At 44.5% G+C, this 25,180-nt stretch overlaps 47 non-coding genes across 47 annotated transcripts; all 47 read left to right on the top strand.

Moving 5' to 3' along the window:
* Nucleotides 1-64: 64 nt before the first annotated feature.
* On the top strand, nucleotides 65-136 carry trnad-guc (transfer RNA aspartic acid (anticodon GUC)). Its single transcript has one exon. It is a non-coding gene; the product is annotated as a tRNA-Asp (tRNA).
* Nucleotides 137-1,691: 1,555 nt separating this feature from the next.
* On the top strand, nucleotides 1,692-1,763 carry trnad-guc (transfer RNA aspartic acid (anticodon GUC)). The gene has a single exon. It is a non-coding gene; the product is annotated as a tRNA-Asp (tRNA).
* A 118-nt stretch (nucleotides 1,764-1,881) lies between these two features.
* trnag-gcc (transfer RNA glycine (anticodon GCC)) lies at nucleotides 1,882-1,952 on the top strand. Its single transcript has one exon. It is a non-coding gene; the product is annotated as a tRNA-Gly (tRNA).
* A 552-nt stretch (nucleotides 1,953-2,504) lies between these two features.
* trnad-guc (transfer RNA aspartic acid (anticodon GUC)) lies at nucleotides 2,505-2,576 on the top strand. The gene has a single exon. It is a non-coding gene; the product is annotated as a tRNA-Asp (tRNA).
* A 741-nt stretch (nucleotides 2,577-3,317) lies between these two features.
* trnad-guc (transfer RNA aspartic acid (anticodon GUC)) lies at nucleotides 3,318-3,389 on the top strand. The gene has a single exon. It is a non-coding gene; the product is annotated as a tRNA-Asp (tRNA).
* Nucleotides 3,390-3,507: 118 nt separating this feature from the next.
* Nucleotides 3,508-3,578, top strand: trnag-gcc (transfer RNA glycine (anticodon GCC)). Its single transcript has one exon. It is a non-coding gene; the product is annotated as a tRNA-Gly (tRNA).
* Nucleotides 3,579-4,130: 552 nt separating this feature from the next.
* On the top strand, nucleotides 4,131-4,202 carry trnad-guc (transfer RNA aspartic acid (anticodon GUC)). Its single transcript has one exon. It is a non-coding gene; the product is annotated as a tRNA-Asp (tRNA).
* Nucleotides 4,203-4,943: 741 nt separating this feature from the next.
* Nucleotides 4,944-5,015, top strand: trnad-guc (transfer RNA aspartic acid (anticodon GUC)). The gene has a single exon. It is a non-coding gene; the product is annotated as a tRNA-Asp (tRNA).
* A 1,555-nt stretch (nucleotides 5,016-6,570) lies between these two features.
* On the top strand, nucleotides 6,571-6,642 carry trnad-guc (transfer RNA aspartic acid (anticodon GUC)). The gene has a single exon. It is a non-coding gene; the product is annotated as a tRNA-Asp (tRNA).
* A 118-nt stretch (nucleotides 6,643-6,760) lies between these two features.
* On the top strand, nucleotides 6,761-6,831 carry trnag-gcc (transfer RNA glycine (anticodon GCC)). The gene has a single exon. It is a non-coding gene; the product is annotated as a tRNA-Gly (tRNA).
* Nucleotides 6,832-7,383: 552 nt separating this feature from the next.
* trnad-guc (transfer RNA aspartic acid (anticodon GUC)) lies at nucleotides 7,384-7,455 on the top strand. Its single transcript has one exon. It is a non-coding gene; the product is annotated as a tRNA-Asp (tRNA).
* A 118-nt stretch (nucleotides 7,456-7,573) lies between these two features.
* trnag-gcc (transfer RNA glycine (anticodon GCC)) lies at nucleotides 7,574-7,644 on the top strand. Its single transcript has one exon. It is a non-coding gene; the product is annotated as a tRNA-Gly (tRNA).
* Nucleotides 7,645-8,196: 552 nt separating this feature from the next.
* trnad-guc (transfer RNA aspartic acid (anticodon GUC)) lies at nucleotides 8,197-8,268 on the top strand. Its single transcript has one exon. It is a non-coding gene; the product is annotated as a tRNA-Asp (tRNA).
* Nucleotides 8,269-8,386: 118 nt separating this feature from the next.
* trnag-gcc (transfer RNA glycine (anticodon GCC)) lies at nucleotides 8,387-8,457 on the top strand. The gene has a single exon. It is a non-coding gene; the product is annotated as a tRNA-Gly (tRNA).
* A 552-nt stretch (nucleotides 8,458-9,009) lies between these two features.
* trnad-guc (transfer RNA aspartic acid (anticodon GUC)) lies at nucleotides 9,010-9,081 on the top strand. Its single transcript has one exon. It is a non-coding gene; the product is annotated as a tRNA-Asp (tRNA).
* Nucleotides 9,082-9,199: 118 nt separating this feature from the next.
* On the top strand, nucleotides 9,200-9,270 carry trnag-gcc (transfer RNA glycine (anticodon GCC)). Its single transcript has one exon. It is a non-coding gene; the product is annotated as a tRNA-Gly (tRNA).
* A 552-nt stretch (nucleotides 9,271-9,822) lies between these two features.
* trnad-guc (transfer RNA aspartic acid (anticodon GUC)) lies at nucleotides 9,823-9,894 on the top strand. The gene has a single exon. It is a non-coding gene; the product is annotated as a tRNA-Asp (tRNA).
* Nucleotides 9,895-10,012: 118 nt separating this feature from the next.
* On the top strand, nucleotides 10,013-10,083 carry trnag-gcc (transfer RNA glycine (anticodon GCC)). Its single transcript has one exon. It is a non-coding gene; the product is annotated as a tRNA-Gly (tRNA).
* Nucleotides 10,084-10,635: 552 nt separating this feature from the next.
* On the top strand, nucleotides 10,636-10,707 carry trnad-guc (transfer RNA aspartic acid (anticodon GUC)). The gene has a single exon. It is a non-coding gene; the product is annotated as a tRNA-Asp (tRNA).
* Nucleotides 10,708-10,825: 118 nt separating this feature from the next.
* On the top strand, nucleotides 10,826-10,896 carry trnag-gcc (transfer RNA glycine (anticodon GCC)). The gene has a single exon. It is a non-coding gene; the product is annotated as a tRNA-Gly (tRNA).
* Nucleotides 10,897-11,448: 552 nt separating this feature from the next.
* Nucleotides 11,449-11,520, top strand: trnad-guc (transfer RNA aspartic acid (anticodon GUC)). The gene has a single exon. It is a non-coding gene; the product is annotated as a tRNA-Asp (tRNA).
* Nucleotides 11,521-11,638: 118 nt separating this feature from the next.
* Nucleotides 11,639-11,709, top strand: trnag-gcc (transfer RNA glycine (anticodon GCC)). The gene has a single exon. It is a non-coding gene; the product is annotated as a tRNA-Gly (tRNA).
* A 552-nt stretch (nucleotides 11,710-12,261) lies between these two features.
* Nucleotides 12,262-12,333, top strand: trnad-guc (transfer RNA aspartic acid (anticodon GUC)). The gene has a single exon. It is a non-coding gene; the product is annotated as a tRNA-Asp (tRNA).
* Nucleotides 12,334-12,451: 118 nt separating this feature from the next.
* On the top strand, nucleotides 12,452-12,522 carry trnag-gcc (transfer RNA glycine (anticodon GCC)). The gene has a single exon. It is a non-coding gene; the product is annotated as a tRNA-Gly (tRNA).
* A 552-nt stretch (nucleotides 12,523-13,074) lies between these two features.
* On the top strand, nucleotides 13,075-13,146 carry trnad-guc (transfer RNA aspartic acid (anticodon GUC)). The gene has a single exon. It is a non-coding gene; the product is annotated as a tRNA-Asp (tRNA).
* Nucleotides 13,147-13,264: 118 nt separating this feature from the next.
* On the top strand, nucleotides 13,265-13,335 carry trnag-gcc (transfer RNA glycine (anticodon GCC)). The gene has a single exon. It is a non-coding gene; the product is annotated as a tRNA-Gly (tRNA).
* A 552-nt stretch (nucleotides 13,336-13,887) lies between these two features.
* trnad-guc (transfer RNA aspartic acid (anticodon GUC)) lies at nucleotides 13,888-13,959 on the top strand. The gene has a single exon. It is a non-coding gene; the product is annotated as a tRNA-Asp (tRNA).
* A 118-nt stretch (nucleotides 13,960-14,077) lies between these two features.
* trnag-gcc (transfer RNA glycine (anticodon GCC)) lies at nucleotides 14,078-14,148 on the top strand. Its single transcript has one exon. It is a non-coding gene; the product is annotated as a tRNA-Gly (tRNA).
* Nucleotides 14,149-14,700: 552 nt separating this feature from the next.
* On the top strand, nucleotides 14,701-14,772 carry trnad-guc (transfer RNA aspartic acid (anticodon GUC)). The gene has a single exon. It is a non-coding gene; the product is annotated as a tRNA-Asp (tRNA).
* A 118-nt stretch (nucleotides 14,773-14,890) lies between these two features.
* trnag-gcc (transfer RNA glycine (anticodon GCC)) lies at nucleotides 14,891-14,961 on the top strand. The gene has a single exon. It is a non-coding gene; the product is annotated as a tRNA-Gly (tRNA).
* A 552-nt stretch (nucleotides 14,962-15,513) lies between these two features.
* Nucleotides 15,514-15,585, top strand: trnad-guc (transfer RNA aspartic acid (anticodon GUC)). Its single transcript has one exon. It is a non-coding gene; the product is annotated as a tRNA-Asp (tRNA).
* Nucleotides 15,586-16,326: 741 nt separating this feature from the next.
* trnad-guc (transfer RNA aspartic acid (anticodon GUC)) lies at nucleotides 16,327-16,398 on the top strand. The gene has a single exon. It is a non-coding gene; the product is annotated as a tRNA-Asp (tRNA).
* Nucleotides 16,399-17,139: 741 nt separating this feature from the next.
* Nucleotides 17,140-17,211, top strand: trnad-guc (transfer RNA aspartic acid (anticodon GUC)). The gene has a single exon. It is a non-coding gene; the product is annotated as a tRNA-Asp (tRNA).
* Nucleotides 17,212-17,952: 741 nt separating this feature from the next.
* Nucleotides 17,953-18,024, top strand: trnad-guc (transfer RNA aspartic acid (anticodon GUC)). Its single transcript has one exon. It is a non-coding gene; the product is annotated as a tRNA-Asp (tRNA).
* A 118-nt stretch (nucleotides 18,025-18,142) lies between these two features.
* On the top strand, nucleotides 18,143-18,213 carry trnag-gcc (transfer RNA glycine (anticodon GCC)). The gene has a single exon. It is a non-coding gene; the product is annotated as a tRNA-Gly (tRNA).
* Nucleotides 18,214-18,765: 552 nt separating this feature from the next.
* trnad-guc (transfer RNA aspartic acid (anticodon GUC)) lies at nucleotides 18,766-18,837 on the top strand. Its single transcript has one exon. It is a non-coding gene; the product is annotated as a tRNA-Asp (tRNA).
* Nucleotides 18,838-19,578: 741 nt separating this feature from the next.
* Nucleotides 19,579-19,650, top strand: trnad-guc (transfer RNA aspartic acid (anticodon GUC)). The gene has a single exon. It is a non-coding gene; the product is annotated as a tRNA-Asp (tRNA).
* A 740-nt stretch (nucleotides 19,651-20,390) lies between these two features.
* trnad-guc (transfer RNA aspartic acid (anticodon GUC)) lies at nucleotides 20,391-20,462 on the top strand. The gene has a single exon. It is a non-coding gene; the product is annotated as a tRNA-Asp (tRNA).
* Nucleotides 20,463-21,203: 741 nt separating this feature from the next.
* Nucleotides 21,204-21,275, top strand: trnad-guc (transfer RNA aspartic acid (anticodon GUC)). The gene has a single exon. It is a non-coding gene; the product is annotated as a tRNA-Asp (tRNA).
* A 118-nt stretch (nucleotides 21,276-21,393) lies between these two features.
* trnag-gcc (transfer RNA glycine (anticodon GCC)) lies at nucleotides 21,394-21,464 on the top strand. The gene has a single exon. It is a non-coding gene; the product is annotated as a tRNA-Gly (tRNA).
* Nucleotides 21,465-22,016: 552 nt separating this feature from the next.
* On the top strand, nucleotides 22,017-22,088 carry trnad-guc (transfer RNA aspartic acid (anticodon GUC)). The gene has a single exon. It is a non-coding gene; the product is annotated as a tRNA-Asp (tRNA).
* A 740-nt stretch (nucleotides 22,089-22,828) lies between these two features.
* trnad-guc (transfer RNA aspartic acid (anticodon GUC)) lies at nucleotides 22,829-22,900 on the top strand. The gene has a single exon. It is a non-coding gene; the product is annotated as a tRNA-Asp (tRNA).
* Nucleotides 22,901-23,018: 118 nt separating this feature from the next.
* Nucleotides 23,019-23,089, top strand: trnag-gcc (transfer RNA glycine (anticodon GCC)). Its single transcript has one exon. It is a non-coding gene; the product is annotated as a tRNA-Gly (tRNA).
* Nucleotides 23,090-23,641: 552 nt separating this feature from the next.
* Nucleotides 23,642-23,713, top strand: trnad-guc (transfer RNA aspartic acid (anticodon GUC)). The gene has a single exon. It is a non-coding gene; the product is annotated as a tRNA-Asp (tRNA).
* A 118-nt stretch (nucleotides 23,714-23,831) lies between these two features.
* trnag-gcc (transfer RNA glycine (anticodon GCC)) lies at nucleotides 23,832-23,902 on the top strand. Its single transcript has one exon. It is a non-coding gene; the product is annotated as a tRNA-Gly (tRNA).
* Nucleotides 23,903-24,454: 552 nt separating this feature from the next.
* On the top strand, nucleotides 24,455-24,526 carry trnad-guc (transfer RNA aspartic acid (anticodon GUC)). Its single transcript has one exon. It is a non-coding gene; the product is annotated as a tRNA-Asp (tRNA).
* Nucleotides 24,527-24,644: 118 nt separating this feature from the next.
* Nucleotides 24,645-24,715, top strand: trnag-gcc (transfer RNA glycine (anticodon GCC)). The gene has a single exon. It is a non-coding gene; the product is annotated as a tRNA-Gly (tRNA).
* Nucleotides 24,716-25,180: the final 465 nt, after the last annotated feature.

Here is a 25,180-nt window from a genome sequence, read left to right on the forward strand (position 1 = left end):
AACTCTCCAAATTTAGGGATAGTATCCAATGCTCCACATTTTTTCAAAGAACCAACCCACCTGCTCCTCGTTAGTATAGTGGTGAGTATCCCCGCCTGTCACGCGGGAGACCGGGGTTCAATTCCCCGACGGGGAGGAAAGACTGATTTTATTAGGGTGTACAATGTCACTGAGCCCACAAAGCGGGAAATATGCTTAGAATTAAAGATTTTTGATACGATATCTAGCCGTGGGGTTTTTTTCATCATCGCAAGGCATTGGTTGTTCAGTGGTAGAATTCTCGCCTGCCACGCGGGAGGCCCGGGTTTGATTCCCGGCCAATGCAGGAAGTTTTGAACAAGTCATTTTGACAAGTATGCAACCCCGTGAGGAAGAAATCTCTTTTGAGATTGCCAGGTCGACAGCAATCTCTGGTCATGGTAGAATTCTCAACTGACTCTTGAAAAGTCTGAGTTTGGGCTCACTTACCGTTTGGACATTTATGCATTCTCAGTAGACTTTTGTGAATCCATTGTAGATTTCCAGTGTGTGAGGTGATTTACTTTGTGCAAGGCTTTAGTTGTTAAATGGGAAACGAATATCCAACAAGTCAGTGACAACTGTCTTGAGTTTGGCCTTTGTGACTATGTCCTGGGATTTTCCACACACACCTCTCCTTCTAACTACTATTATGTGGCTTGTGAGCGGTATAGAGCAAAATCGACTACATGTACGTGTCCGTGAGGGTCTCAGCTTTCCATAGATGTGTCATAGTAGTCTCTAGCTCTAACCATTCAGTCTCTACAGATGTTTTTGTTGGAAGGGTTAACACCCAACTCTCCTAATTTAGGGTTAGTATCCAATGCTCCACATTTTTTCAAACAACCAACCCACCTGCTCCTTGTTAGTATAGTGGTGAGTATCCCCGCCTGTCACGCGGGAGACCGGGGTTCAATTCCCCGACGGGGAGGGAAAGACTGATTTTATTAGGGTGTACAATGTCACTGAGCCCACAAAGCGGGAAATATGCTTAGAATTAAAGATTTTTGATACGATATCTAGCCGTGGGTTTTTTTTCATCATTGCAAGGCATTGGTTGTTCAGTGGTAGAATTCTCGCCTGCCACGCGGGAGGCCCGGGTTTGATTCCCGGCCAATGCAGGAACTTTTGAACAAGTCATTTTGACAAGTATGCAACCCCGTGAGGAAGAAATCTCTTTTGAGATTGCCAGGTCGACAGCAATCTCTGGTCATGGTAGAATTCTCAACTGACTCTTGAAAAGTCTGAGTTTGGGCTCACTTACCGTTTGGACATTTATGCATTCTCAGTAGACTTTTGTGAATCCATTGTAGATTTCCAGTGTGTGAGGTGATTTACTTTGTGCAAGGCTTTAGTTGTTAAATGGGAAACGAATATCCAACAAGTCAGTGACAACTGTCTTGAGTTTGGCCTTTGTGACTATGTCCTGGGATTTTCCACACACACCTCTCCTTCTAACTACTATTATGTGGCTTGTGAGCGGTATAGAGCAAAATCGACTACATGTACGTGTCCGTGAGGGTCTCAGCTTTCCATAGATGTGTCATAGTAGTCTCTAGCTCTAACCATTCAGTCTCTACAGATGTTTTTGTTGGAAGGGTTAACACCCAACTCTCCAAATTTAGGGATAGTATCCAATGCTCCACATTTTTTCAAAGAACCAACCCACCTGCTCCTCGTTAGTATAGTGGTGAGTATCCCCGCCTGTCACGCGGGAGACCGGGGTTCAATTCCCCGACGGGGAGGAAAGACTGATTTTATTAGGGTGTACAATGTCACTGAGCCCACAAAGCGGGAAATATGCTTAGAATTAAAGATTTTTGATACGATATCTAGCCGTGGGGTTTTTTTCATCATTGCAAGGCATTGGTTGTTCAGTGGTAGAATTCTCGCCTGCCACGCGGGAGGCCCGGGTTCGATTCCCGGCCAATGCAGGAAGTTTTGAACAAGTCATTTTGACAAGTATGCAACCCCGTGAGGAAGAAATCTCTTTTGAGATTGCCAGGTCGACAGCAATCTCTGGTCATGGTAGAATTCTCAACTGACTCTTGAAAAGTCTGAGTTTGGGCTCACTTACCGTTTGGACATTTATGCATTCTCAGTAGACTTTTGTGAATCCATTGTAGATTTCCAGTGTGTGAGGTGATTTACTTTGTGCAAGGCTTTAGTTGTTAAATGGGAAACGAATATCCAACAAGTCAGTGACAACTGTCTTGAGTTTGGCCTTTGTGACTATGTCCTGGGATTTTCCACACACACCTCTCCTTCTAACTACTATTATGTGGCTTGTGAGCGGTATAGAGAAAAATCGACTACATGTACGTGTCCGTGAGGGTCTCAGCTTTCCATAGATGTGTCATAGTAGTCTCTAGCTCTAACCATTCAGTCTCTACAGATGTTTTTGTTGGAAGGGTTAACACCCAACTCTCCAAATTTAGGGATAGTATCCAATGCTCCACATTTTTTCAAAGAACCAACCCACCTGCTCCTCGTTAGTATAGTGGTGAGTATCCCCGCCTGTCACGCGGGAGACCGGGGTTCAATTCCCCGACGGGGAGGAAAGACTGATTTTATTAGGGTGTACAATGTCACTGAGCCCACAAAGCGGGAAATATGCTTAGAATTAAAGATTTTTGATACGATATCTAGCCGTGGGTTTTTTTTCATCATTGCAAGGCATTGGTTGTTCAGTGGTAGAATTCTCGCCTGCCACGCGGGAGGCCCGGGTTTGATTCCCGGCCAATGCAGGAACTTTTGAACAAGTCATTTTGACAAGTATGCAACCCCGTGAGGAAGAAATCTCTTTTGAGATTGCCAGGTCGACAGCAATCTCTGGTCATGGTAGAATTCTCAACTGACTCTTGAAAAGTCTGAGTTTGGGCTCACTTACCGTTTGGACATTTATGCATTCTCAGTAGACTTTTGTGAATCCATTGTAGATTTCCAGTGTGTGAGGTGATTTACTTTGTGCAAGGCTTTAGTTGTTAAATGGGAAACGAATATCCAACAAGTCAGTGACAACTGTCTTGAGTTTGGCCTTTGTGACTATGTCCTGGGATTTTCCACACACACCTCTCCTTCTAACTACTATTATGTGGCTTGTGAGCGGTATAGAGCAAAATCGACTACATGTACGTGTCCGTGAGGGTCTCAGCTTTCCATAGATGTGTCATAGTAGTCTCTAGCTCTAACCATTCAGTCTCTACAGATGTTTTTGTTGGAAGGGTTAACACCCAACTCTCCAAATTTAGGGATAGTATCCAATGCTCCACATTTTTTCAAAGAACCAACCCACCTGCTCCTCGTTAGTATAGTGGTGAGTATCCCCGCCTGTCACGCGGGAGACCGGGGTTCAATTCCCCGACGGGGAGGAAAGACTGATTTTATTAGGGTGTACAATGTCACTGAGCCCACAAAGCGGGAAATATGCTTAGAATTAAAGATTTTTGATACGATATCTAGCCGTGGGGTTTTTTTCATCATTGCAAGGCATTGGTTGTTCAGTGGTAGAATTCTCGCCTGCCACGCGGGAGGCCCGGGTTCGATTCCCGGCCAATGCAGGAACTTTTGAACAAGTCATTTTGACAAGTATGCAACCCCGTGAGGAAGAAATCTCTTTTGAGATTGCCAGGTCGACAGCAATCTCTGGTCATGGTAGAATTCTCAACTGACTCTTGAAAAGTCTGAGTTTGGGCTCACTTACCGTTTGGACATTTATGCATTCTCAGTAGACTTTTGTGAATCCATTGTAGATTTCCAGTGTGTGAGGTGATTTACTTTGTGCAAGGCTTTAGTTGTTAAATGGGAAACGAATATCCAACAAGTCAGTGACAACTGTCTTGAGTTTGGCCTTTGTGACTATGTCCTGGGATTTTCCACACACACCTCTCCTTCTAACTACTATTATGTGGCTTGTGAGCGGTATAGAGAAAAATCGACTACATGTACGTGTCCGTGAGGGTCTCAGCTTTCCATAGATGTGTCATAGTAGTCTCTAGCTCTAACCATTCAGTCTCTACAGATGTTTTTGTTGGAAGGGTTAACACCCAACTCTCCAAATTTAGGGATAGTATCCAATGCTCCACATTTTTTCAAAGAACCAACCCACCTGCTCCTCGTTAGTATAGTGGTGAGTATCCCCGCCTGTCACGCGGGAGACCGGGGTTCAATTCCCCGACGGGGAGGAAAGACTGATTTTATTAGGGTGTACAATGTCACTGAGCCCACAAAGCGGGAAATATGCTTAGAATTAAAGATTTTTGATACGATATCTAGCCGTGGGGTTTTTTTCATCATTGCAAGGCATTGGTTGTTCAGTGGTAGAATTCTCGCCTGCCACGCGGGAGGCCCGGGTTTGATTCCCGGCCAATGCAGGAACTTTTGAACAAGTCATTTTGACAAGTATGCAACCCCGTGAGGAAGAAATCTCTTTTGAGATTGCCAGGTCGACAGCAATCTCTGGTCATGGTAGAATTCTCAACTGACTCTTGAAAAGTCTGAGTTTGGGCTCACTTACCGTTTGGACATTTATGCATTCTCAGTAGACTTTTGTGAATCCATTGTAGATTTCCAGTGTGTGAGGTGATTTACTTTGTGCAAGGCTTTAGTTGTTAAATGGGAAACGAATATCCAACAAGTCAGTGACAACTGTCTTGAGTTTGGCCTTTGTGACTATGTCCTGGGATTTTCCGCACACACCTCTCCTTCTAACTACTATTATGTGGCTTGTGAGCGGTATAGAGAAAAATCGACTACATGTACGTGTCCGTGAGGGTCTCAGCTTTCCATAGATGTGTCATAGTAGTCTCTAGCTCTAACCATTCAGTCTCTACAGATGTTTTTGTTGGAAGGGTTAACACCCAACTCTCCAAATTTAGGGATAGTATCCAATGCTCCACATTTTTTCAAAGAACCAACCCACCTGCTCCTCGTTAGTATAGTGGTGAGTATCCCCGCCTGTCACGCGGGAGACCGGGGTTCAATTCCCCGACGGGGAGGAAAGACTGATTTTATTAGGGTGTACAATGTCACTGAGCCCACAAAGCGGGAAATATGCTTAGAATTAAAGATTTTTGATACGATATCTAGCCGTGGGGTTTTTTTCATCATCGCAAGGCATTGGTTGTTCAGTGGTAGAATTCTCGCCTGCCACGCGGGAGGCCCGGGTTTGATTCCCGGCCAATGCAGGAAGTTTTGAACAAGTCATTTTGACAAGTATGCAACCCCGTGAGGAAGAAATCTCTTTTGAGATTGCCAGGTCGACAGCAATCTCTGGTCATGGTAGAATTCTCAACTGACTCTTGAAAAGTCTGAGTTTGGGCTCACTTACCGTTTGGACATTTATGCATTCTCAGTAGACTTTTGTGAATCCATTGTAGATTTCCAGTGTGTGAGGTGATTTACTTTGTGCAAGGCTTTAGTTGTTAAATGGGAAACGAATATCCAACAAGTCAGTGACAACTGTCTTGAGTTTGGCCTTTGTGACTATGTCCTGGGATTTTCCACACACACCTCTCCTTCTAACTACTATTATGTGGCTTGTGAGCGGTATAGAGCAAAATCGACTACATGTACGTGTCCGTGAGGGTCTCAGCTTTCCATAGATGTGTCATAGTAGTCTCTAGCTCTAACCATTCAGTCTCTACAGATGTTTTTGTTGGAAGGGTTAACACCCAACTCTCCTAATTTAGGGTTAGTATCCAATGCTCCACATTTTTTCAAACAACCAACCCACCTGCTCCTTGTTAGTATAGTGGTGAGTATCCCCGCCTGTCACGCGGGAGACCGGGGTTCAATTCCCCGACGGGGAGGGAAAGACTGATTTTATTAGGGTGTACAATGTCACTGAGCCCACAAAGCGGGAAATATGCTTAGAATTAAAGATTTTTGATACGATATCTAGCCGTGGGTTTTTTTTCATCATTGCAAGGCATTGGTTGTTCAGTGGTAGAATTCTCGCCTGCCACGCGGGAGGCCCGGGTTTGATTCCCGGCCAATGCAGGAACTTTTGAACAAGTCATTTTGACAAGTATGCAACCCCGTGAGGAAGAAATCTCTTTTGAGATTGCCAGGTCGACAGCAATCTCTGGTCATGGTAGAATTCTCAACTGACTCTTGAAAAGTCTGAGTTTGGGCTCACTTACCGTTTGGACATTTATGCATTCTCAGTAGACTTTTGTGAATCCATTGTAGATTTCCAGTGTGTGAGGTGATTTACTTTGTGCAAGGCTTTAGTTGTTAAATGGGAAACGAATATCCAACAAGTCAGTGACAACTGTCTTGAGTTTGGCCTTTGTGACTATGTCCTGGGATTTTCCACACACACCTCTCCTTCTAACTACTATTATGTGGCTTGTGAGCGGTATAGAGAAAAATCGACTACATGTACGTGTCCGTGAGGGTCTCAGCTTTCCATAGATGTGTCATAGTAGTCTCTAGCTCTAACCATTCAGTCTCTACAGATGTTTTTGTTGGAAGGGTTAACACCCAACTCTCCAAATTTAGGGATAGTATCCAATGCTCCACATTTTTTCAAAGAACCAACCCACCTGCTCCTCGTTAGTATAGTGGTGAGTATCCCCGCCTGTCACGCGGGAGACCGGGGTTCAATTCCCCGACGGGGAGGAAAGACTGATTTTATTAGGGTGTACAATGTCACTGAGCCCACAAAGCGGGAAATATGCTTAGAATTAAAGATTTTTGATACGATATCTAGCCGTGGGGTTTTTTTCATCATTGCAAGGCATTGGTTGTTCAGTGGTAGAATTCTCGCCTGCCACGCGGGAGGCCCGGGTTCGATTCCCGGCCAATGCAGGAACTTTTGAACAAGTCATTTTGACAAGTATGCAACCCCGTGAGGAAGAAATCTCTTTTGAGATTGCCAGGTCGACAGCAATCTCTGGTCATGGTAGAATTCTCAACTGACTCTTGAAAAGTCTGAGTTTGGGCTCACTTACCGTTTGGACATTTATGCATTCTCAGTAGACTTTTGTGAATCCATTGTAGATTTCCAGTGTGTGAGGTGATTTACTTTGTGCAAGGCTTTAGTTGTTAAATGGGAAACGAATATCCAACAAGTCAGTGACAACTGTCTTGAGTTTGGCCTTTGTGACTATGTCCTGGGATTTTCCACACACACCTCTCCTTCTAACTACTATTATGTGGCTTGTGAGCGGTATAGAGAAAAATCGACTACATGTACGTGTCCGTGAGGGTCTCAGCTTTCCATAGATGTGTCATAGTAGTCTCTAGCTCTAACCATTCAGTCTCTACAGATGTTTTTGTTGGAAGGGTTAACACCCAACTCTCCAAATTTAGGGATAGTATCCAATGCTCCACATTTTTTCAAAGAACCAACCCACCTGCTCCTCGTTAGTATAGTGGTGAGTATCCCCGCCTGTCACGCGGGAGACCGGGGTTCAATTCCCCGACGGGGAGGAAAGACTGATTTTATTAGGGTGTACAATGTCACTGAGCCCACAAAGCGGGAAATATGCTTAGAATTAAAGATTTTTGATACGATATCTAGCCGTGGGGTTTTTTTCATCATTGCAAGGCATTGGTTGTTCAGTGGTAGAATTCTCGCCTGCCACGCGGGAGGCCCGGGTTCGATTCCCGGCCAATGCAGGAACTTTTGAACAAGTCATTTTGACAAGTATGCAACCCCGTGAGGAAGAAATCTCTTTTGAGATTGCCAGGTCGACAGCAATCTCTGGTCATGGTAGAATTCTCAACTGACTCTTGAAAAGTCTGAGTTTGGGCTCACTTACCGTTTGGACATTTATGCATTCTCAGTAGACTTTTGTGAATCCATTGTAGATTTCCAGTGTGTGAGGTGATTTACTTTGTGCAAGGCTTTAGTTGTTAAATGGGAAACGAATATCCAACAAGTCAGTGACAACTGTCTTGAGTTTGGCCTTTGTGACTATGTCCTGGGATTTTCCACACACACCTCTCCTTCTAACTACTATTATGTGGCTTGTGAGCGGTATAGAGCAAAATCGACTACATGTACGTGTCCGTGAGGGTCTCAGCTTTCCATAGATGTGTCATAGTAGTCTCTAGCTCTAACCATTCAGTCTCTACAGATGTTTTTGTTGGAAGGGTTAACACCCAACTCTCCAAATTTAGGGATAGTATCCAATGCTCCACATTTTTTCAAAGAACCAACCCACCTGCTCCTCGTTAGTATAGTGGTGAGTATCCCCGCCTGTCACGCGGGAGACCGGGGTTCAATTCCCCGACGGGGAGGAAAGACTGATTTTATTAGGGTGTACAATGTCACTGAGCCCACAAAGCGGGAAATATGCTTAGAATTAAAGATTTTTGATACGATATCTAGACGTGGGGTTTTTTTCATCATTGCAAGGCATTGGTTGTTCAGTGGTAGAATTCTCGCCTGCCACGCGGGAGGCCCGGGTTCGATTCCCGGCCAATGCAGGAACTTTTGAACAAGTCATTTTGACAAGTATGCAACCCCGTGAGGAAGAAATCTCTTTTGAGATTGCCAGGTCGACAGCAATCTCTGGTCATGGTAGAATTCTCAACTGACTCTTGAAAAGTCTGAGTTTGGGCTCACTTACCGTTTGGACATTTATGCATTCTCAGTAGACTTTTGTGAATCCATTGTAGATTTCCAGTGTGTGAGGTGATTTACTTTGTGCAAGGCTTTAGTTGTTAAATGGGAAACGAATATCCAACAAGTCAGTGACAACTGTCTTGAGTTTGGCCTTTGTGACTATGTCCTGGGATTTTCCACACACACCTCTCCTTCTAACTACTATTATGTGGCTTGTGAGCGGTATAGAGAAAAATCGACTACATGTACGTGTCCGTGAGGGTCTCAGCTTTCCATAGATGTGTCATAGTAGTCTCTAGCTCTAACCATTCAGTCTCTACAGATGTTTTTGTTGGAAGGGTTAACACCCAACTCTCCAAATTTAGGGATAGTATCCAATGCTCCACATTTTTTCAAAGAACCAACCCACCTGCTCCTCGTTAGTATAGTGGTGAGTATCCCCGCCTGTCACGCGGGAGACCGGGGTTCAATTCCCCGACGGGGAGGAAAGACTGATTTTATTAGGGTGTACAATGTCACTGAGCCCACAAAGCGGGAAATATGCTTAGAATTAAAGATTTTTGATACGATATCTAGCCGTGGGGTTTTTTTCATCATTGCAAGGCATTGGTTGTTCAGTGGTAGAATTCTCGCCTGCCACGCGGGAGGCCCGGGTTCGATTCCCGGCCAATGCAGGAACTTTTGAACAAGTCATTTTGACAAGTATGCAACCCCGTGAGGAAGAAATCTCTTTTGAGATTGCCAGGTCGACAGCAATCTCTGGTCATGGTAGAATTCTCAACTGACTCTTGAAAAGTCTGAGTTTGGGCTCACTTACCGTTTGGACATTTATGCATTCTCAGTAGACTTTTGTGAATCCATTGTAGATTTCCAGTGTGTGAGGTGATTTACTTTGTGCAAGGCTTTAGTTGTTAAATGGGAAACGAATATCCAACAAGTCAGTGACAACTGTCTTGAGTTTGGCCTTTGTGACTATGTCCTGGGATTTTCCACACACACCTCTCCTTCTAACTACTATTATGTGGCTTGTGAGCGGTATAGAGCAAAATCGACTACATGTACGTGTCCGTGAGGGTCTCAGCTTTCCATAGATGTGTCATAGTAGTCTCTAGCTCTAACCATTCAGTCTCTACAGATGTTTTTGTTGGAAGGGTTAACACCCAACTCTCCAAATTTAGGGATAGTATCCAATGCTCCACATTTTTTCAAAGAACCAACCCACCTGCTCCTCGTTAGTATAGTGGTGAGTATCCCCGCCTGTCACGCGGGAGACCGGGGTTCAATTCCCCGACGGGGAGGAAAGACTGATTTTATTAGGGTGTACAATGTCACTGAGCCCACAAAGCGGGAAATATGCTTAGAATTAAAGATTTTTGATACGATATCTAGACGTGGGGTTTTTTTCATCATTGCAAGGCATTGGTTGTTCAGTGGTAGAATTCTCGCCTGCCACGCGGGAGGCCCGGGTTCGATTCCCGGCCAATGCAGGAACTTTTGAACAAGTCATTTTGACAAGTATGCAACCCCGTGAGGAAGAAATCTCTTTTGAGATTGCCAGGTCGACAGCAATCTCTGGTCATGGTAGAATTCTCAACTGACTCTTGAAAAGTCTGAGTTTGGGCTCACTTACCGTTTGGACATTTATGCATTCTCAGTAGACTTTTGTGAATCCATTGTAGATTTCCAGTGTGTGAGGTGATTTACTTTGTGCAAGGCTTTAGTTGTTAAATGGGAAACGAATATCCAACAAGTCAGTGACAACTGTCTTGAGTTTGGCCTTTGTGACTATGTCCTGGGATTTTCCACACACACCTCTCCTTCTAACTACTATTATGTGGCTTGTGAGCGGTATAGAGCAAAATCGACTACATGTACGTGTCCGTGAGGGTCTCAGCTTTCCATAGATGTGTCATAGTAGTCTCTAGCTCTAACCATTCAGTCTCTACAGATGTTTTTGTTGGAAGGGTTAACACCCAACTCTCCAAATTTAGGGATAGTATCCAATGCTCCACATTTTTTCAAAGAACCAACCCACCTGCTCCTCGTTAGTATAGTGGTGAGTATCCCCGCCTGTCACGCGGGAGACCGGGGTTCAATTCCCCGACGGGGAGGAAAGACTGATTTTATTAGGGTGTACAATGTCACTGAGCCCACAAAGCGGGAAATATGCTTAGAATTAAAGATTTTTGATACGATATCTAGACGTGGGGTTTTTTTCATCATTGCAAGGCATTGGTTGTTCAGTGGTAGAATTCTCGCCTGCCACGCGGGAGGCCCGGGTTCGATTCCCGGCCAATGCAGGAACTTTTGAACAAGTCATTTTGACAAGTATGCAACCCCGTGAGGAAGAAATCTCTTTTGAGATTGCCAGGTCGACAGCAATCTCTGGTCATGGTAGAATTCTCAACTGACTCTTGAAAAGTCTGAGTTTGGGCTCACTTACCGTTTGGACATTTATGCATTCTCAGTAGACTTTTGTGAATCCATTGTAGATTTCCAGTGTGTGAGGTGATTTACTTTGTGCAAGGCTTTAGTTGTTAAATGGGAAACGAATATCCAACAAGTCAGTGACAACTGTCTTGAGTTTGGCCTTTGTGACTATGTCCTGGGATTTTCCACACACACCTCTCCTTCTAACTACTATTATGTGGCTTGTGAGCGGTATAGAGAAAAATCGACTACATGTACGTGTCCGTGAGGGTCTCAGCTTTCCATAGATGTGTCATAGTAGTCTCTAGCTCTAACCATTCAGTCTCTACAGATGTTTTTGTTGGAAGGGTTAACACCCAACTCTCCAAATTTAGGGATAGTATCCAATGCTCCACATTTTTTCAAAGAACCAACCCACCTGCTCCTCGTTAGTATAGTGGTGAGTATCCCCGCCTGTCACGCGGGAGACCGGGGTTCAATTCCCCGACGGGGAGGAAAGACTGATTTTATTAGGGTGTACAATGTCACTGAGCCCACAAAGCGGGAAATATGCTTAGAATTAAAGATTTTTGATACGATATCTAGCCGTGGGGTTTTTTTCATCATTGCAAGGCATTGGTTGTTCAGTGGTAGAATTCTCGCCTGCCACGCGGGAGGCCCGGGTTCGATTCCCGGCCAATGCAGGAACTTTTGAACAAGTCATTTTGACAAGTATGCAACCCCGTGAGGAAGAAATCTCTTTTGAGATTGCCAGGTCGACAGCAATCTCTGGTCATGGTAGAATTCTCAACTGACTCTTGAAAAGTCTGAGTTTGGGCTCACTTACCGTTTGGACATTTATGCATTCTCAGTAGACTTTTGTGAATCCATTGTAGATTTCCAGTGTGTGAGGTGATTTACTTTGTGCAAGGCTTTAGTTGTTAAATGGGAAACGAATATCCAACAAGTCAGTGACAACTGTCTTGAGTTTGGCCTTTGTGACTATGTCCTGGGATTTTCCACACACACCTCTCCTTCTAACTACTATTATGTGGCTTGTGAGCGGTATAGAGCAAAATCGACTACATGTACGTGTCCGTGAGGGTCTCAGCTTTCCATAGATGTGTCATAGTAGTCTCTAGCTCTAACCATTCAGTCTCTACAGATGTTTTTGTTGGAAGGGTTAACACCCAACTCTCCAAATTTAGGGATAGTATCCAATGCTCCACATTTTTTCAAAGAACCAACCCACCTGCTCCTCGTTAGTATAGTGGTGAGTATCCCCGCCTGTCACGCGGGAGACCGGGGTTCAATTCCCCGACGGGGAGGAAAGACTGATTTTATTAGGGTGTACAATGTCACTGAGCCCACAAAGCGGGAAATATGCTTAGAATTAAAGATTTTTGATACGATATCTAGACGTGGGGTTTTTTTCATCATTGCAAGGCATTGGTTGTTCAGTGGTAGAATTCTCGCCTGCCACGCGGGAGGCCCGGGTTCGATTCCCGGCCAATGCAGGAACTTTTGAACAAGTCATTTTGACAAGTATGCAACCCCGTGAGGAAGAAATCTCTTTTGAGATTGCCAGGTCGACAGCAATCTCTGGTCATGGTAGAATTCTCAACTGACTCTTGAAAAGTCTGAGTTTGGGCTCACTTACCGTTTGGACATTTATGCATTCTCAGTAGACTTTTGTGAATCCATTGTAGATTTCCAGTGTGTGAGGTGATTTACTTTGTGCAAGGCTTTAGTTGTTAAATGGGAAACGAATATCCAACAAGTCAGTGACAACTGTCTTGAGTTTGGCCTTTGTGACTATGTCCTGGGATTTTCCACACACACCTCTCCTTCTAACTACTATTATGTGGCTTGTGAGCGGTATAGAGAAAAATCGACTACATGTACGTGTCCGTGAGGGTCTCAGCTTTCCATAGATGTGTCATAGTAGTCTCTAGCTCTAACCATTCAGTCTCTACAGATGTTTTTGTTGGAAGGGTTAACACCCAACTCTCCAAATTTAGGGATAGTATCCAATGCTCCACATTTTTTCAAAGAACCAACCCACCTGCTCCTCGTTAGTATAGTGGTGAGTATCCCCGCCTGTCACGCGGGAGACCGGGGTTCAATTCCCCGACGGGGAGGAAAGACTGATTTTATTAGGGTGTACAATGTCACTGAGCCCACAAAGCGGGAAATATGCTTAGAATTAAAGATTTTTGATACGATATCTAGCCGTGGGGTTTTTTTCATCATTGCAAGGCATTGGTTGTTCAGTGGTAGAATTCTCGCCTGCCACGCGGGAGGCCCGGGTTCGATTCCCGGCCAATGCAGGAACTTTTGAACAAGTCATTTTGACAAGTATGCAACCCCGTGAGGAAGAAATCTCTTTTGAGATTGCCAGGTCGACAGCAATCTCTGGTCATGGTAGAATTCTCAACTGACTCTTGAAAAGTCTGAGTTTGGGCTCACTTACCGTTTGGACATTTATGCATTCTCAGTAGACTTTTGTGAATCCATTGTAGATTTCCAGTGTGTGAGGTGATTTACTTTGTGCAAGGCTTTAGTTGTTAAATGGGAAACGAATATCCAACAAGTCAGTGACAACTGTCTTGAGTTTGGCCTTTGTGACTATGTCCTGGGATTTTCCACACACACCTCTCCTTCTAACTACTATTATGTGGCTTGTGAGCGGTATAGAGCAAAATCGACTACATGTACGTGTCCGTGAGGGTCTCAGCTTTCCATAGATGTGTCATAGTAGTCTCTAGCTCTAACCATTCAGTCTCTACAGATGTTTTTGTTGGAAGGGTTAACACCCAACTCTCCAAATTTAGGGATAGTATCCAATGCTCCACATTTTTTCAAAGAACCAACCCACCTGCTCCTCGTTAGTATAGTGGTGAGTATCCCCGCCTGTCAAGCGGGAGACCGGGGTTCAATTCCCCGACGGGGAGGAAAGACTGATTTTATTAGGGTGTACAATGTCACTGAGCCCACAAAGCGGGAAATATGCTTAGAATTAAAGATTTTTGATACGATATCTAGCCGTGGGTTTTTTTTCATCATTGCAAGGCATTGGTTGTTCAGTGGTAGAATTCTCGCCTGCCACGCGGGAGGCCCGGGTTCGATTCCCGGCCAATGCAGGAACTTTTGAACAAGTCATTTTGACAAGTATGCAACCCCGTGAGGAAGAAATCTCTTTTGAGATTGCCAGGTCGACAGCAATCTCTGGTCATGGTAGAATTCTCAACTGACTCTTGAAAAGTCTGAGTTTGGGCTCACTTACCGTTTGGACATTTATGCATTCTCAGTAGACTTTTGTGAATCCATTGTAGATTTCCAGTGTGTGAGGTGATTTACTTTGTGCAAGGCTTTAGTTGTTAAATGGGAAACGAATATCCAACAAGTCAGTGACAACTGTCTTGAGTTTGGCCTTTGTGACTATGTCCTGGGATTTTCCACACACACCTCTCCTTCTAACTACTATTATGTGGCTTGTGAGCGGTATAGAGAAAAATCGACTACATGTACGTGTCCGTGAGGGTCTCAGCTTTCCATAGATGTGTCATAGTAGTCTCTAGCTCTAACCATTCAGTCTCTACAGATGTTTTTGTTGGAAGGGTTAACACCCAACTCTCCAAATTTAGGGATAGTATCCAATGCTCCACATTTTTTCAAAGAACCAACCCACCTGCTCCTCGTTAGTATAGTGGTGAGTATCCCCGCCTGTCACGCGGGAGACCGGGGTTCAATTCCCCGACGGGGAGGAAAGACTGATTTTATTAGGGTGTACAATGTCACTGAGCCCACAAAGCGGGAAATATGCTTAGAATTAAAGATTTTTGATACGATATCTAGCCGTGGGGTTTTTTTCATCATTGCAAGGCATTGGTTGTTCAGTGGTAGAATTCTCGCCTGCCACGCGGGAGGCCCGGGTTCGATTCCCGGCCAATGCAGGAACTTTTGAACAAGTCATTTTGACAAGTATGCAACCCCGTGAGGAAGAAATCTCTTTTGAGATTACCAGGTCGACAGCAATCTCTGGTCATGGTAGAATTCTCAACTGACTCTTGAAAAGTCTGAGTTTGGGCTCACTTACCGTTTGGACATTTATGCATTCTCAGTAGACTTTTGTGAATCCATTGTAGATTTCCAGTGTGTGAGGTGATTTACTTTGTGCAAGGCTTTAGTTGTTAAATGGGAAACGAATATCCAACAAGTCAGTGACAACTGTCTTGAGTTTGGCCTTTGTGACTATGTCCTGGGATTTTCCACACACACCTCTCCTTCTAACTACTATTGTGTGGCTTGTGAGCGGTATAGAGCAAAATCGACTACATGTACGTGTCCGTGAGGGTCTCAGCTTTCCATAGATGTGTCATAGTAGTCTCTAGCTCTAACCATTCAGTCTCTACAGATGTTTTTGTTGGAAGGGTTAACACCCAACTCTCCAAATTTAGGGATAGTATCCAATGCTCCACATTTTTTCAAAGAACCAACCCACCTGCTCCTCGTTAGTATAGTGGTGAGTATCCCCGCCTGTCACGCGGGAGACCGGGGTTCAATTCCCCGACGGGGAGGAAAGACTGATTTTATTAGGGTGTACAATGTCACTGAGCCCACAAAGCGGGAAATATGCTTAGAATTAAAGATTTTTGATACGATATCTAGCCGTGGGGTTTTTTTCATCATTGCAAGGCATTGGTTGTTCAGTGGTAGAATTCTCACCTGCCACGCGGGAGGCCCGGGTTCGATTCCCGGCCAATGCAGGAACTTTTGAACAAGTCATTTTGACAAGTATGCAACCCCGTGAGGAAGAAATCTCTTTTGAGATTGCCAGGTCGACAGCAATCTCTGGTCATGGTAGAATTCTCAACTGACTCTTGAAAAGTCTGAGTTTGGGCTCACTTACCGTTTGGACATTTATGCATTCTCAGTAGACTTTTGTGAATCCATTGTAGATTTCCAGTGTGTGAGGTGATTTACTTTGTGCAAGGCTTTAGTTGTTAAATGGGAAACGAATATCCAACAAGTCAGTGACAACTGTCTTGAGTTTGGCCTTTGTGACTATGTCCTGGGATTTTCCACACACACCTCTCCTTCTAACTACTATTATGTGGCTTGTGAGCGGTATAGAGCAAAATCGACTACATGTACGTGTCCGTGAGGGTCTCAGCTTTCCATAGATGTGTCATAGTAGTCTCTAGCTCTAACCATTCAGTCTCTACAGATGTTTTTGTTGGAAGGGTTAACACCCAACTCTCCAAATTTAGGGATAGTATCCAATGCTCCACATTTTTTCAAAGAACCAACCCACCTGCTCCTCGTTAGTATAGTGGTGAGTATCCCCGCCTGTCACGCGGGAGACCGGGGTTCAATTCCCCGACGGGGAGGAAAGACTGATTTTATTAGGGTGTACAATGTCACTGAGCCCACAAAGCGGGAAATATGCTTAGAATTAAAGATTTTTGATACGATATCTAGCCGTGGGGTTTATTTCAGCATTGCAAGGCATTGGTTGTTCAGTGGTAGAATTCTCGCCTGCCATGCGGGAGGCCCGGGTTCGATTCCCGGCCAATGCAGGAACTTTTGAACAAGTCATTTTGACAAGTATGCAACCCCGTGAGGAAGAAATCTCTTTTGAGATTGCCAGGTCGACAGCAATCTCTGGTCATGGTAGAATTCTCAACTGACTCTTGAAAAGTCTGAGTTTGGGCTCACTTACCGTTTGGACATTTATGCATTCTCAGTAGACTTTTGTGAATCCATTGTAGATTTCCAGTGTGTGAGGTGATTTACTTTGTGCAAGGCTTTAGTTGTTAAATGGGAAACGAATATCCAACAAGTCAGTGACAACTGTCTTGAGTTTGGCCTTTGTGACTATGTCCTGGGATTTTCCACACACACCTCTCCTTCTAACTACTATTGTGTGGCTTGTGAGCGGTATAGAGCAAAACCGACTACATGTACGTGTCCGTGAGGGTCTCAGCTTTCCATAGATGTGTCATAGTAGTCTCTAGCTCTAACCATTCAGTCTCTACAGATGTTTTTGTTGGAAGGGTTAACACCCAACTCTCCAAATTTAGGGATAGTATCCAATGCTCCACATTTTTTCAAAGAACCAACCCACCTGCTCCTCGTTAGTATAGTGGTGAGTATCCCCGCCTGTCACGCGGGAGACCGGGGTTCAATTCCCCGACGGGGAGGAAAGACTGATTTTATTAGGGTGTACAATGTCACTGAGCCCACAAAGCGGGAAATATGCTTAGAATTAAAGATTTTTGATACGATATCTAGCCGTGGGGTTTATTTCAGCATTGCAAGGCATTGGTTGTTCAGTGGTAGAATTCTCGCCTGCCATGCGGGAGGCCCGGGTTCGATTCCCGGCCAATGCAGGAACTTTTGAACAAGTCATTTTGACAAGTATGCAACCCCGTGAGGAAGAAATCTCTTTTGAGATTGCCAGGTCGACAGCAATCTCTGGTCATGGTAGAATTCTCAACTGACTCTTGAAAAGTCTGAGTTTGGGCTCACTTACCGTTTGGACATTTATGCATTCTCAGTAGACTTTTGTGAATCCATTGTAGATTTCCAGTGTGTGAGGTGATTTACTTTGTGCAAGGCTTTAGTTGTTAAATGGGAAACGAATATCCAACAAGTCAGTGACAACTGTCTTGAGTTTGGCCTTTGTGACTATGTCCTGGGATTTTCCACACACACCTCTCCTTCTAACTACTATTGTGTGGCTTGTGAGCGGTATAGAGCAAAACCGACTACATGTACGTGTCCGTGAGGGTCTCAGCTTTCCATAGATGTGTCATAGTAGTCTCTAGCTCTAACCATTCAGTCTCTACAGATGTTTTTGTTGGAAGGGTTAACACCCAACTCTCCAAATTTAGGGATAGTATCCAATGCTCCACATTTTTTCAAAGAACCAACCCACCTGCTCCTCGTTAGTATAGTGGTGAGTATCCCCGCCTGTCACGCGGGAGACCGGGGTTCAATTCCCCGACGGGGAGGAAAGACTGATTTTATTAGGGTGTACAATGTCACTGAGCCCACAAAGCGGGAAATATGCTTAGAATTAAAGATTTTTGATACGATATCTAGCCGTGGGTTTTTTTTCATCATTGCAAGGCATTGGTTGTTCAGTGGTAGAATTCTCGCCTGCCACGCGGGAGGCCCGGGTTCGATTCCCGGCCAATGCAGGAACTTTTGAACAAGTCATTTTGACAAGTATGCAACCCCGTGAGGAAGAAATCTCTTTTGAGATTGCCAGGTCGACAGCAATCTCTGGTCATGGTAGAATTCTCAACTGACTCTTGAAAAGTCTGAGTTTGGGCTCACTTACCGTTTGGACATTTATGCATTCTCAGTAGACTTTTGTGAATCCATTGTAGATTTCCAGTGTGTGAGGTGATTTACTTTGTGCAAGGCTTTAGTTGTTAAATGGGAAACGAATATCCAACAAGTCAGTGACAACTGTCTTGAGTTTGGCCTTTGTGACTATGTCCTGGGATTTTCCACACACACCTCTCCTTCTAACTACTATTATGTGGCTTGTGAGCGGTATAGAGCAAAACCGACTACATGTACGTGTCCGTGAGGGTCTCAGCTTTCCATAGATGTGTCATAGTAGTCTCTAGCTCTAACCATTCAGTCTCTACAGATGTTTTTGTTGGAAGGGTTAACACCCAACTCTCCAAATTTAGGGATAGTATCCAATGCTCCACATTTTTTCAAAGAACCAACCCACCTGCTCCTCGTTAGTATAGTGGTGAGTATCCCCGCCTGTCACGCGGGAGACCGGGGTTCAATTCCCCGACGGGGAGGAAAGACTGATTTTATTAGGGTGTACAATGTCACTGAGCCCACAAAGCGGGAAATATGCTTAGAATTAAAGATTTTTGATACGATATCTAGCCGTGGGGTTTATTTCAGCATTGCAAGGCATTGGTTGTTCAGTGGTAGGATTCTCGCCTGCCACGCGGGAGGCCCGCGTTCGATTCCAGGCCAATGCAGGAACTTTTGAACAAGTCATTTTGACAAGTATGCAACCCCGTGAGGAAGAAATCTCTTTTGAGATTGCCAGGTCGACAGCAATCTCTGGTCATGGTAGAATTCTCAACTGACTCTTGAAAAGTCTGAGTTTGGGCTCACTTACCGTTTGGACATTTATGCATTCTCAGTAGACTTTTGTGAATCCATTGTAGATTTCCAGTGTGTGAGGTGATTTACTTTGTGCAAGGCTTTAGTTGTTAAATGGGAAACGAATATCCAACAAGTCAGTGACAACTGTCTTGAGTTTGGCCTTTGTGACTATGTCCTGGGATTTTCCACACACACCTCTCCTTCTAACTACTATTGTGTGGCTTGTGAGCGGTATAGAGCAAAACCGACTACATGTACGTGTCCGTGAGGGTCTCAGCTTTCCATAGATGTGTCATAGTAGTCTCTAGCTCTAACCATTCAGTCTCTACAGATGTTTTTGTTGGAAGGGTTAACACCCAACTCTCCAAATTTAGGGATAGTATCCAATGCTCCACATTTTTTCAAAGAACCAACCCACCTGCTCCTCGTTAGTATAGTGGTGAGTATCCCCGCCTGTCACGCGGGAGACCGGGGTTCAATTCCCCGACGGGGAGGAAAGACTGATTTTATTAGGGTGTACAATGTCACTGAGCCCACAAAGCGGGAAATATGCTTAGAATTAAAGATTTTTGATACGATATCTAGCCGTGGGGTTTATTTCAGCATCGCAAGGCATTGGTTGTTCAGTGGTAGAATTCTCGCCTGCCACGCGGAGGCCCGGGTTCGATTCCCGGCCAATGCAGGAACTTTTGAACAAGTCATTTTGACAAGTATGCAACCCCGTGAGGAAGAAATCTCTTTTGAGATTGCCAGGTCGACAGCAATCTCTGGTCATGGTAGAATTCTCAACTGACTCTTGAAAAGTCTGAGTTTGGGCTCACTTACCGTTTGGACATTTATGCATTCTCAGTAGACTTTTGTGAATCCATTGTAGATTTCCAGTGTGTGAGGTGATTTACTTTGTGCAAGGCTTTAGTTGTTAAATGGGAAACGAATATCCAACAAGTCAGTGACAACTGTCTTGAGTTTGGCCTTTGTGACTATGTCCTGGGATTTTCCACACACACCTCTCCTTCTAACTACTATTGTGTGGCTTGTGAGCGGTATAGAGCAAAACCGACTACATGTACGTGTCCGTGAGGGTCTCAGCTTTCCATAGATGTGTCATAGTAGTCTCTAGCTCTAACCATTCAGTCTCTACAGATGTTTTTGTTGGAAGGGTTAACACCCAACTCTCCAAATTTAGGGATAGTATCCAATGCTCCACATTTTTTCAAAGAACCAACCCACCTGCTCCTCGTTAGTATAGTGGTGAGTATCCCCGCCTGTCACGCGGGAGACCGGGGTTCAATTCCCCGACGGGGAGGAAAGACTGATTTTATTAGGGTGTACAATGTCACTGAGCCCACAAAGCGGGAAATATGCTTAGAATTAAAGATTTTTGATACGATATCTAGCCGTGGGGTTTATTTCAGCATTGCAAGGCATTGGTTGTTCAGTGGTAGAATTCTCGCCTGCCACGCGTGAGGCCCGGGTTCGATTCCCGGCCAATGCAGGAACTTTTGAACAAGTCATTTTGACAAGTATGCAACCCCGTGAGGAAGAAATCTCTTTTGAGATTGCCAGGTCGACAGCAATCTCTGGTCATGGTAGAATTCTCAACTGACTCTTGAAAAGTCTGAGTTTGGGCTCACTTACCGTTTGGACATTTATGCATTCTCAGTAGACTTTTGTGAATCCATTGTAGATTTCCAGTGTGTGAGGTGATTTACTTTGTGCAAGGCTTTAGTTGTTAAATGGGAAACGAATATCCAACAAGTCAGTGACAACTGTCTTGAGTTTGGCCTTTGTGACTATGTCCTGGGATTTTCCACACACACCTCTCCTTCTAACTACTATTATGTGGCTTGTGAGCGGTATAGAGCAAAATCGACTACATGTACGTCTCCGTGAGGGTCTCAGCTTTCCATAGATGTGTCATAGTAGTCTCTAGCTCTAACCATTCAGTCTCTACAGATGTTTTTGTTGGAAGGGTTAACACCCAACTCTCCAAATTTAGGGATAGTATCCAATGCTCCACATTTTTTCAAAGAACCAACCCACCTGCTCCTCGTTAGTATAGTGGTGAGTATCCCCGCCTGTCACGCGGGAGACCGGGGTTCAATTCCCCGACGGGGAGGAAAGACTGATTTTATTAGGGTGTACAATGTCACTGAGCCCACAAAGCGGGAAATATGCTTAGAATTAAAGATTTTTGATACGATATCTAGCCGTGGGGTTTATTTCAGCATTGCAAGGCATTGGTTGTTCAGTGGTAGAATTCTCGCCTGCCACGCGGGAGGCCCGGGTTCGATTCCCGGCCAATGCAGGAACTTTTGAACAAGTCATTTTGACAAGTATGCAACCCCGTGAGGAAGAAATCTCTTTTGAGATTGCCAGGTCGACAGCAATCTCTGGTCATGGTAGAATTCTCAACTGACTCTTGAAAAGTCTGAGTTTGGGCTCACTTACCGTTTGGACATTTATGCATTCTCAGTAGACTTTTGTGAATCCATTGTAGATTTCCAGTGTGTGAGGTGATTTACTTTGTGCAAGGCTTTAGTTGTTAAATGGGAAACGAATATCCAACAAGTCAGTGACAACTGTCTTGAGTTTGGCCTTTGTGACTATGTCCTGGGATTTTCCACACACACCTCTCCTTCTAACTACTATTATGTGGCTTGTGAGCGGTATAGAGCAAAATCGACTACATGTACGTGTCCGTGAGGGTCTCAGCTTTCCATAGATGTGTCATAGTAGTCTCTAGCTCTAACCATTCAGTCTCTACAGATGTTTTTGTTGGAAGGGTTAACACCCAACTCTCCAAATTTAGGGATAGTATCCAATGCTCCACATTTTTTCAAAGAACCAACCCACTTGCTCCTCGTTAGTATAGTGGTGAGTATCCCCGCCTGTCACGCGGGAGACCGGGGTTCAATTCCCCGACGGGGAGGAAAGACTGATTTTATTAGGGTGTACAATGTCACTGAGCCCACAAAGCGGGAAATATGCTTAGAATTAAAGATTTTTGATACGATATCTAGCCGTGGGGTTTATTTCAGCATCGCAAGGCATTGGTTGTTCAGTGGTAGAATTCTCGCCTGCCACGCGGAGGCCCGGGATCGATTCCCGGCCAATGCAGGAACTTTTGAACAAGTCATTTTGACAAGTATGCAACCCTGTGAGGAAGAAATCTCTTTTGAGATTGCCAGGTCGACAGCAATCTCTGGTCATGGTAGAATTCTCAACTGACTCTTGAAAAGTCTGAGTTTGGGCTCACTTACCGTTTGGACATTTATGCATTCTCAGTAGACTTTTGTGAATCCATTGTAGATTTCCAGTGTGTGAGGTGATTTACTTTGTGCAAGGCTTTAGTTGTTAAATGGGAAACGAATATCCAACAAGTCAGTGACAACTGTCTTGAGTTTGGCCTTTGTGACTATGTCCTGGGATTTTCCACACACACCTCTCCTTCTAACTACTATTATGTGGCTTGTGAGCGGTATAGAGCAAAATCGACTACATGTACGTGTCCGTGAGGGTCTCAGCTTTCCATAGATGTGTCATAGTAGTCTCTAGCTCTAACCATTCAGTCTCTACAGATGTTTTTGTTGGAAGGGTTAACACCCAACTCTCCAAATTTAGGGATAGTATCCAATGCTCCACATTTTTTCAAAGAACCAACCCACCTGCTCCTCGTTAGTATAGTGGTGAGTATCCCCGCCTGTCACGCGGGAGACCGGGGTTCAATTCCCCGACGGGGAGGAAAGACTGATTTTATTAGGGTGTACAATGTCACTGAGCCCACAAAGCGGGAAATATGCTTAGAATTAAAGATTTTTGATACGATATCTAGCCGTGGGGTTTATTTCAGCATTGCAAGGCATTGGTTGTTCAGTGGTAGAATTCTCGCCTGCCACGCGGGAGGCCCGGGTTCGATTCCCGGCCAATGCAGGAACTTTTGAACAAGTCATTTTGACAAGTATGCAACCCCGTGAGGAAGAAATCTCTTTTGAGATTGCCAGGTCGACAGCAATCTCTGGTCATGGTAGAATTCTCAACTGACTCTTGAAAAGTCTGAGTTTGGGCTCACTTACCGTTTGGACATTTATGCATTCTCAGTAGACTTTTGTGAATCCATTGTAGATTTCCAGTGTGTGAGGTGATTTACTTTGTGCAAGGCTTTAGTTGTTAAATGGGAAACGAATATCCAACAAGTCAGTGACAACTGTCTTGAGTTTGGCCTTTGTGACTATGTCCTGGGATTTTCCACACACACCTCTCCTTCTAACTACTATTATGTGGCTTGTGAGCGGTATAGAGCAAAATCGACTACATGTACGTGTCCGTGAGGGTCTCAGCTTTCCATAGATGTGTCATAGTAGTCTCTAGCTCTAACCATTCAGTCTCTACAGATGTTTTTGTTGGAAGGGTTAACACCCAACTCTCCAAATTTAGGGATAGTATCCAATGCTCCACATTTTTTCAAAGAACCAACCCACCTGCTCCTCGTTAGTATAGTGGTGAGTATCCCCGCCTGTCACGCGGGAGACCGGGGTTCAATTCCCCGACGGGGAGGAAAGACTGATTTTATTAGGGTGTACAATGTCACTGAGCCCACAAAGCGGGAAATATGCTTAGAATTAAAGATTTTTGATACGATATCTAGCCGTGGGTTTTTTTTCATCATTGCAAGGCATTGGTTGTTCAGTGGTAGAATTCTCGCCTGCCACGCGGGAGGCCCGGGTTCGATTCCCGGCCAATGCAGGAACTTTTGAACAAGTCATTTTGACAAGTATGCAACCCCGTGAGGAAGAAATCTCTTTTGAGATTGCCAGGTCGACAGCAATCTCTGGTCATGGTAGAATTCTCAACTGACTCTTGAAAAGTCTGAGTTTGGGCTCACTTACCGTTTGGACATTTATGCATTCTCAGTAGACTTTTGTGAATCCATTGTAGATTTCCAGTGTGTGAGGTGATTTACTTTGTGCAAGGCTTTAGTTGTTAAATGGGAAACGAATATCCAACAAGTCAGTGACAACTGTCTTGAGTTTGGCCTTTGTGACTATGTCCTGGGATTTTCCACACACACCTCTCCTTCTAACTACTATTATGTGGCTTGTGAGCGGTATAGAGCAAAACCGACTACATGTACGTGTCCGTGAGGGTCTCAGCTTTCCATAGATGTGTCATAGTAGTCTCTAGCTCTAACCATTCAGTCTCTACAGATGTTTTTGTTGGAAGGGTTAACACCCAACTCTCCAAATTTAGGGATAGTATCCAATGCTCCACATTTTTTCAAAGAACCAACCCACCTGCTCCTCGTTAGTATAGTGGTGAGTATCCCCGCCTGTCACGCGGGAGACCGGGGTTCAATTCCCCGACGGGGAGGAAAGACTGATTTTATTAGGGTGTACAATGTCACTGAGCCCACAAAGCGGGAAATATGCTTAGAATTAAAGATTTTTGATACGATATCTAGCCGTGGGTTTTTTTTCATCATTGCAAGGCATTGGTTGTTCAGTGGTAGAATTCTCGCCTGCCACGCGGGAGGCCCGGGTTCGATTCCCGGCCAATGCAGGAACTTTTGAACAAGTCATTTTGACAAGTATGCAACCCCGTGAGGAAGAAATCTCTTTTGAGATTGCCAGGTCGACAGCAATCTCTGGTCATGGTAGAATTCTCAACTGACTCTTGAAAAGTCTGAGTTTGGGCTCACTTACCGTTTGGACATTTATGCATTCTCAGTAGACTTTTGTGAATCCATTGTAGATTTCCAGTGTGTGAGGTGATTTACTTTGTGCAAGGCTTTAGTTGTTAAATGGGAAACGAATATCCAACAAGTCAGTGACAACTGTCTTGAGTTTGGCCTTTGTGACTATGTCCTGGGATTTTCCACACACACCTCTCCTTCTAACTACTATTGTGTGGCTTGTGAGCGGTATAGAGCAAAACCGACTACATGTACGTGTCCGTGAGGGTCTCAGCTTTCCATAGATGTGTCATAGTAGTCTCTAGCTCTAACCATTCAGTCTCTACAGATGT

Source organism: Salmo salar, chromosome 23 (genome assembly GCF_965601325.2).
Source record: "Salmo salar chromosome 23, fSalSal1, whole genome shotgun sequence".
In the NCBI taxonomy this organism is placed as follows: Eukaryota; Metazoa; Chordata; class Actinopteri; order Salmoniformes; family Salmonidae; genus Salmo; species Salmo salar.